Raw genomic sequence first — 6,252 nt, forward strand, 5'->3', positions numbered from 1 at the left:
CGTGGCCCCCGCCCCCCCGCACGACCCCCGCCCCGCACCCGGAGAGCCCTCGTCCCGCGTGCCCCGCACAGCCTTCGCCATGCCCGGTACGGTGACCTCTGGTGGGGACCCCAGGGGCGGGCGGGGGGTGGCACGGGTCCTGAGGTCTTCCACGCACAAGCCTGCGCCGGTGGCCTGGGAAAGGGGAGCCCCTCCCCGTCCCCGCCGCAGCTGGGGCGTCGCAGGGAATACCGTTTGCCAGCTCCTGCCTCACCTCCACCCAGAGCCCCAGAGGTCGAAGGCAGGTAACCGAGCGAGGGCCGCGCTTCCCAGGCAGACTCGGCCTTCGCTCTCACCCGGTGCGAACCAGGGGTGGCCCTCAACCCCAGCGAGGGTGAGCCCGACAAGTCACACAGTCCGAGGCGGGGCCCCTCGGAGAAGTTGATTGTGTGGGTCTGGTGAGCACCCCAGAAGCCACATGGCGTGTATTTGCTTTTTTTTTTTTTTGAAGTATCTTCCTGCCTTGCACCCTTCCTGGCCTGGAACTCACGGGATAGCCCAGGTGAGCCCCGGCCTCCCGGGCCTCAGCCTTACCAGAGCTGGGATTGCAGGCCTGTCCCACACCGCCCACACCAGCAAGCTGCAGAGGAGAGGCTGACGCTTAGGTGGGAAATGCACCTTCCAGAGCTTCAAGGAACTGTTGAGCTCTCAGCCTGAGCCAGACCAGACCGTGGGTGAGAAAGAGCGGCCTCGGCCCGAGAGGAAATTCACACTTGCTATCGAAATCCAAAGATACCAAAGCCTGTTATTTCTATTTGTCACCATCACTACCATCACCACCACCACCACCTCCTCCTCCTCCTCCTCCTCCTCCTCATTTTAAATTTATCTCCTTCCTTCTCAACATATTGGCATTCCCTTTATAATTTCACCTCTTTTTTCCAGTTTATTCTTTAGACATTCATCTCAGGAAGGCCCGTTGGTGACAGGTCCCTCCCCCCCCCCCCCAGTCCTGAATGATTTTTGCTAGCTGTTGATTCTGGGCTGACGGTTGTTTGCTTGCAGTAGAAATGAGGAGAAATTTGCCTTTTCTCTCATAGAGTCATCTTCTCGCCCTGTTTCCTTTGCCCTTAGTGTTCACAACTTGGCGTTGCCTGTGTCTTGTGGATTGAAGTCTGCTTCCTTTGCAGCTCTTCCTCTTTTCTCAGCAAATTTGGGAGTTTTCAGTCATTATTCCTTCCCTCACTATCTACCCTGCCCTTTCCTGTCTTCCACTCCAGTACCTGACACAAGTGTTTAGCTGCGGTTTTAGGCCCACGCACCTGAGAAGCTGTGTTTCCCCATTATGAATCCTGGCTGCTGATTTTAAAGTCTGTTGTTACCTCGTGGACATCACTGATTCTTCTGCCTCCTTTCTATCCTCAGCTGAACCGGTGAGGTGTTTACTTTGGTTATTGTGCCGTTCTGTTCTAAAGTTTCCCCTTGCTTCTTTATGTCTTCTGCTTCTCTCCTGAGAGTTTCTGCTTTTCCATTTGATTCTAAGCACATTCAGAAATGCAGAAAGATTGGTGTGATGATTCCTATGAGGTCCTTGTCCGTAATTCCAACAGCCTGTGCCACCCTGGCCCATGACACCACAGCCCGTGCCCTCCCCAGCCTGTGCCACCCCGGCCTGTGACCCCTCAGCCCCTGCCACCCCCCGGCCTGTGACCCCTCAGCCCCTGCCACCCCCCGGCCTGTGACCCCTCAGCCCCTGCCACCCCTCCCATGCCGCCCTGGCCTGTCCCTCCACAGCTCATGCCGCTCGGCACTGGCAGTTTTTGATGGTAGGCTTTCCCCTGGTCCTTGGTATGATGAGTGGTGTGTGCCTGTGTGTGCATGGGGGGGGCACGTATGTGTGCTCTTGCACCTGTGTGGTGTGGAGAATTGCATATGAGCTCCCACCACCCAGCCCCTTTTTTTTTGTTTTGCTTTCTAGACAAGGCCTGCTTCCCAATTTCTGAGATTATAGGCATGCACCATACACCTGGCTTGATGATGAGTGATTTTTTTTTGAGGGTCCTGGGGCTTGAACTCAGGGCCTGGGCACTGCCCCTGAGTCTCTTTGTGATCAAGACTAGTTCTTGAGCCAAAGCACCACTTCCAGTTTTTTCTAGATGATCTATTGGAGATAAGAGTCTCACAGACTTTTCTCCTGGGCTGGCTTCAAACTGTGATCCTCTGATCTCAGCCTCTTGAATAGCTAGGATTACAGGCATGAGCCACCTCCACGCCCAGTGATAAGTAATTTTTTTAAATGGAAACTCAGACTTGTGGGTGTTGGGCTGTGAGATTCTGGAGGCTATGGAAATCTGCAGGCCTCTGCCTAGACCCCTCCCTGGGGCTCTTCACTGCCAGCACTGTAGGGTGGCTGCTCTCCTGGAAGGCCGAGATGACCTCAGGCTCATCCCCTGGCCCCCTCAGGGAGAGAGGGAGTGGTGCCTGCCACCACTGGTGGGGAGGGAGCTGGGGACATCCAGGCCCCCCCTCGTGTTCAGAGAGGTGCTGGTGACTGCACGTGAGCTGGGGTTCAGTGCTGCATCCGGCCTGTGCGTGGTGTGGCGTGGGCCACACGTTTTCCTGTGTCGCTTGGCTACAGTAGGATGATGATTGCCTCAAAGCTTTTGCTTTCTTGATGTCGTAGAATCCTCCCATAGTTAGTCCTGACCTCTCTGAGCCCCGTGCTGTGAAGAGCCCTGGCTGGAGGCAGGAAGTGGCCACAGGAGGAGGCCTGCCCGCTCACCCGCCATGCACTGACTGTCCCAAGGAAGGCCCCGTGGCTGTCCAGCGGGTGGGATGACGTTGCCAGCCCCTTGGGGAATTCATCGCTCTAATGCACGAAGCGTGGGGCTGTGCCGATGACCTGACCACTGAACTAGCCTCCCCCAAATCAGTCCTCCCCCTTCTGTCTGCATTGTAGCTGTCATCATTGATAATAGATTTAGGTGTTTTTTTTTTTTTTAATTTTGAAAGTCTTGTAACAGCAAATAGTTCGGATGAACACATTCAACTAAAATACCTTAATTTTAATTGCTCATGTGAGTGTTTTGCTTGGTGTTTTGTGCCCAGTGTAAATTTACTCAGATAAATACATCTTTTTTTTTTTAAGATGCCAAAAAATCCCTATCAACTCCTCAGGGTGTGGAGTTCATAATTCCATGTAATTCCTGTTATTTGAATGAATGGCCTGCGGAACTTGGGGCCTGGAGAGGACAGGATGGCCGGGCTGTGGAGGCGGAGGGCGCGCCAACATCAGCAGCCATGTCACAGGACCGTCCAGGGCCTCTCTTCTTGTCACCAAACAAGCTCTTGCTTGGCCTTGTTGATTTAGCCTGCATTGGCTTCCAAGGATGGGCAGATGAGGCGGTTCCCCCGCAGCCCCCACCACCCTGCAGGCAGCTGTTGGCAGCTGTGAGGAACTTCTCTTCCCAGGGCGGTCCCTCTGCCCCAGAGAGCAGGTAGCGCGGCCAAGGCTGTGATGGTTCTCAAGCTGCATGTTTCCTGGGAGCCACCGCAGCCATGTGGAAGAGCAAATCTCTCATGGAGAAGCGTGCTGGCCCTTTTGGTTGTGGCTGCATTGTGGGGGAGCGGGGGAGGGGGGATTGGAGATGCACTCTCCCTAAGATTCTTTTTTTTTTTTGGTCGTGGGGCTTGAACTCTGGGCCTGAGCGCTGTCCCTCAGCTCTTCAGATCAAGGCGAGCGCTCTACCACTTGAGCCACAGCGCCACTTCCAGTTTTCTAGTGGTTTATTGGAGATAAGAGTTTCACGGACTTTCCTGCCAGGCTGGCTTTGAACTGTGATCCTCAGATCTCAGTCTCCTGAGTAGCTAGGATGACAGGTGTGAGCCACCGGCACCTGGCTCCCTAAGATTCTTAATTGTACATGTAAATGTTTTTTAGCCTCAGCCTCCCAAGTAGCTGGGACTACAGGTGTGTACCCATTCCTGGAGTGTGTCCTGTCTGCTGGCCTCTTCTAAGCACTAGATCGAGCGTGAAGAGCAGATCCCAGCACTGTGCCATACACATGCCGTACACATGGCGCGGGACCCTACAAGGTACTGGCCTTTGTGTCCTTGCCAGTTGAGAAGGAGGAAGATCATGGCGGTTCTCTTACTTTAGCCTGTGTGTGTGGCGCAGCTCGTACCGTGTTCCTAGAGAATATAAGTGCTCGGTGTAGATTCCAGACCACAGGCAGGGCATCTGCCTGGATTTTAGCCGTAGATGGACAACAAGGGATTGATTTTTAGCCTGAGTTGGTTCTGTGTTTTATCTGCAAAACCTAATGACTTTCTCAGGAAGTGATCTTGTGATTACGACAATTCCTTATCATACACCTAATGAATACAAACTAACCTTCCTTCCTTCCTTCCTCCCTCCCTCCCTCCCTCCTTCCTTCCTTCCTTGTTGTTACTAAGCTGTTTGCAGTTTATGAGTGGCAAGGGTGGGTTTCTGTAACTAAGCTGGCAAGACCAAGAGCGTAGAACTTGGATTTTGGAGTTCTAGAAAATTAGCCAGAGGTGAATCTCAGGGATCCGCTCAGCTTCAAGAATGTCCTGTAGACAGATGTGAGTTCGGGCCCTCACCTTGCTGACAGGCAGGTCACGGTGAGGCTTGGAGGCTTTGGCTGAGCTCCGGGGAGGCACCGTCCCCTTTGGAGCAGGACACCAAAGGTTCCCTCGGTGACGTCGGCTGACATGTGTGGCTCCACACGGAGAAAGTGTGTGTGATTGAGGAAGCTGAGGGAGCCCTGACCCTGTCATCAGACAGCCCCGAGGCCTGGAATCTTCCCTTCCGTGGCTCCGTCGTCATCTCATATGGCGTGTCCAGCGCCATATGCACCACGCCTGAAGGCAGACCAGCGTTGAGGGCCAGAGCGGGGGTTTCAGACCTGGGTGGGCGATGTGTCAGCAGCCTGGGGTAGAGGCAGCAGAGGAGGACGTAGCCACTTTTGAGTAATTTGCAAATATGGGAGAAGGACAGGAAGTTAAGGGCCAGACGCAGGTGAGAATGGATGCGGCCAGGAGCCACGCCACGGGGGCTTCCAGAGGAGCCCAGAGTCAGGTAGAAAGCTGGGCGGGAGGAGAAGGGAGAGGAGCTCCGGGTGCTTGGGCGTGTTCCCAGAGAGCAGTCGTCTCTTGGCTTGCCCCATTAGATGAGCGCGCGCCGTCAGCTGGGTGCTCCTGTCATCACATCTGGGTGAAAGCAAGAGGAAGCATGTGGGAAGATGTTTGCATAGTCCTTTTATTAACATTTACATGAGTTAATGAGCATGCAAACAGATCTGATGAAGTCTCTTCAGTAGTAAAACAACAAAGTGGGGTGAAAAGGGGAAAGCCGGCGCTCGCGCGGAGCCAGCTCTGACGGGGGCTGGAAGCAGGACAGGTGTCCTGAGCTGCCGCGTCCCTCCTCCCGGGGCCGTCACATCTGCCCTGGCCTGGGATGGATGGCAGCCCTGCTGCTGAGCCCTGGCCGCTCCTCTGGCTGACCGTGGCAGCTGCGACACGCTGCCCTGCCCTGCCCTGCCCTGTCCTGCGCACGGTGTCCAGGCCTTTGGCCTGAAACGGCTGGGCCTTCCTCTGCCTCCTTCTCTCCAGAGAACCGACGCGTGTATCTGCAGTATCTGCTCAGACTCCCTTCAACTTCCCTCTCACCGCCTCATGACCCCCGCTGGCCTTTGGCCCCTAGATGCCACTTCCCTTGACATTTCCCCCTTTCCTGAGGGTGGGGTTTATGCCGGGGGCCCTCCCACCAGGCCCCTGCGCTGCGCTGCGCTGCGCGGCTCGCTGGACACTTTCTGTAAGCTCTTTCATCAAAGGGATTATGGTAGCCCCAGGAAGGGGATTCTGTCACAGATGTGGTAGGAGGAGAGGTATCTGGGCTGGAAACAATTTGTTTCAGGAATCTGCTAGGTACATGAAGCAAGTGGTTCTCACGTACAGTGTAGGACAAGTGGCCCCTCGGCCCTCATCTCAGCAGGGTGAGGGGGCTCACACTTGAACTCCCAGCTACTCAGGAGGCTAAGATCAGGAAGATAAAAGATCTAGGACAACCTGGACAAAAAGTCTGTGAGACTATCCCAGACAATCGCTGGGTGTTGCAATGTGCACCTGAATGCCAGCTATGCAGGAAGCATAAATAGGAGGATCACTATCCAGACCGGTCTGGACAGAAAGCAAAAAAGTAAGACCCTACGTGGAAAGTAACAAAAGTAAAGGGACTAGAGGAGTAGCTCA

This window comes from Dipodomys ordii, unplaced genomic scaffold (genome assembly GCF_000151885.1).
Source record: "Dipodomys ordii isolate 6190 unplaced genomic scaffold, Dord_2.0 Scaffold20, whole genome shotgun sequence".
Lineage (NCBI taxonomy): Eukaryota > Metazoa > Chordata > Mammalia > Rodentia > Heteromyidae > Dipodomys > Dipodomys ordii.